Genomic DNA, 2,907 nt, shown 5'->3' on the forward strand with positions numbered 1-2,907 from the left:
TAACAGCATGAGGTTTTGGGGAGACACCTAGACACAAACCATAACATTCCCTAAGCATTTACTATTTTAAATGACAAATGGAGATCCATTGTTAGAATTAGACAAGTATCTTCTCAAGTAGTTGATGAAGCAGTAGTCAGATGCAGATACTTTCAGTTCTTGGTCAAGTTACCATAAATTTGAAAATGGCAAAGATTTTCTAATCTACACTACCGCAGGCAACGTGTAAGCTTCATTAAACATGAATTATGTTTCCCAAAGTTAGAAGTATTGAAGTTAGCAATAAATTAATTGCTTAGAAGAAAAAATACATAGTCCAAACTTTCAGTCTTTTAATAAGACTCCACCTTCCTCCTTTGTATTTGCCTAGTATGGTGTACACATTTCACTATTTAAAAAAATGCCCTCAAATAGTTGATAAATTCCCATCAGTAAAGTTGTGCCTCAGAATTTCTACTCTTACCACTTACATGTATAGATATCCTTTTTTTTAATGTATTTAGTACAGGGTGTAGAGGGTCTCACTATGTAGATCAGACTCATAGTAATTCTCTTGTTTTCAGCCTCCCAAGCGCTGGGATTACAGGCACGGGCCACCACGCCGCGTCTGAATTGCCGTCTCAGCGCGTCCCGGGGATGGCCTGCTCTGCCGCACTGTGGATGGAACCTCAGCGGCTGAGCTCGGCCTAAGCAGGTGCTTTAGTCCGCTGATCTATCTGGCAGGCCCTAGATATCCTTTAAATAATTACTGGGAAACAATATCCAGAACCTCATCACTTAGAGCAAAGAAAGAGGCATATTTGGTCTTATAGATATCTCAAACAAATCGAAAGTGTCCCCAAAGCCAGTAGAACTTATAAAATGTCCAATCAACTAAACATAGTTTCACGTACTTTTTTTCAGCCTCCCCAGGCACTGGGATTACAGGCGTGTGCCACCACACCCAGTCTTAGCGGCCAGCTTAGTGTGCCCAGGGCGGGGCCAGCGCAGCATGTGGTGCAGGCATCGAACCCAATCCCTGCACTTGCCCAAGCAGGCACTTAGTCCTCTGAGCTAGTTTGCCGGCTCACACTAACTTTTTAAGTTATAGGAGATAAACAGAACTGATACCAAACCTTGAAGGAATAGATCTGGGGATGTTACTGACAAAAACAAAATAATATTACACAGAAATCTAGTCCCAGGAGAAAATGGTACAACCAAAACCATGTTATTTTGAGTTGAAGAAGTAATAGCAAAAGGAGAAATATATATTGGTTATTTGGAAACTGAATAGGTTGTTTGGCTAAAACAGTGAACTGTTTAGATTAGAGGGATTAGTGGAAGCAATAGCATCCATTGCTACTAAAATAATATTAAAAATTCAACTTAATGTGCAACTTAGCCATCAGTTCCTCCACTTGCCTGCTCGTGTGTTCCTCGCATGTGTCTAATATGCCGAGGCCCAGTCCTCCCTGTCTTGGACAGCTTCGAGCATACTAGATGAGCTTCTAATACACAGGCTTTGATCTGAACTACTAGATCAAATCTACCGTAAACTGCTCACACTAGTCTTGTCTTCACTTCTCAAGCCTTGGGCTTTCCTTCCTACTTACATCTACAGCTTATTCTTTCCTTGGTAGCTGCGTATTGTCAGCTGCCCAGCATGAAAATCCACACATCAGCAACAACTGAGAATTCTCTGACTCATGCAGCCTTTTGTATTTTAGAACAGATCCATCCAGTAAGATCAATTCACTTAAAGGAAATATTATTTCCTATTATACGCAGAAAAAGGAATATACATATATTTTTTTCTGTATTTTAGGGAAGGGTCTATGGTGTGTTCGGAGTCTTACTACTAGATCAGACTTGTAGTGATCCGTCTGTTTACAGCTTCTCAAGTGCTGGGATTACAGGTGTACGCCACCACGCCCAGTCTCAAATTGCCATCTCAGCAACCCCCGGGGATGGGGTCGGTCCCTGCACCTGCTCACAGGTGCTTTAATCCGCTGAGCTATTTGGCTGGCCCAGAAAAAAGAATATTTAAAAGATAATTTAAATACCATAGTTCTAGAATAAACATATATTCTTAAATTGTCACGTAGTTTATTAAATTTCTATACTACATTACATTAATAAAGATTAGCTCCCCTAAATTTTAAAGGCATAAAAAATACAAGTGTGTAATATTTTTTCAAATAATGAAAGTATACATCATCTGCCACCATCAAATAAAAAAGCATGAACTGCATAAATAATTGTATATAAACATATATTTAAAAACATTTGTATGTAATAAAATTTATGTACAATGTACATATATTAATTTAAACATGTATAAGACTAAATAACACATAAATAAATATGGACAAATTAATTATTTGCATGTGAACCATCAGATAAGGTACATTATAACAGGAAAAAAACATTCAACAGTTTAATTTCTTGGAATTCAAATTGTTAGAATAAAACATTTTTTATCTTTCTAAGAAAAAATGAAATTCATTTTGAAATTTCCAGTATAAATAATGGCCAAACCTAGTAGGCTTAAAACAATATCTTTGTTTCAATCCTGAGCTTACAAATTATAAGAGCCAAAATAAATCCCCAGAAGAGAAAGTTATCTCTACTTTTCGAAACTCATAGATTGCAATTGCTCTTTATAAAATAAGATTCTTAATAGCCTCCACTTTTTATTTGCAAAATGATGCTTGTAGGAAGTGCAAATGTATATGGCAAGAAGTTACCTGCTTCATGCATTGAATGAGTATAAGAAAAAGTGAGGTTGAATATTTCGCTCAGATCTGTAATTGTTTCCACAGGAAATAAAATATACTTGAAATAAATTAGAGTTGCACAGGCTGAGAGAAATTGAATTCTGCAACTAGTATCACCTACCATAGTGGCCAAGAGCACAGAACGATC

The sequence above is a fragment of the Octodon degus genome, unplaced genomic scaffold (genome assembly GCF_000260255.1).
Source record: "Octodon degus isolate 3935 unplaced genomic scaffold, OctDeg1.0 scaffold00028, whole genome shotgun sequence".
Taxonomy (NCBI): domain Eukaryota; kingdom Metazoa; phylum Chordata; class Mammalia; order Rodentia; family Octodontidae; genus Octodon; species Octodon degus.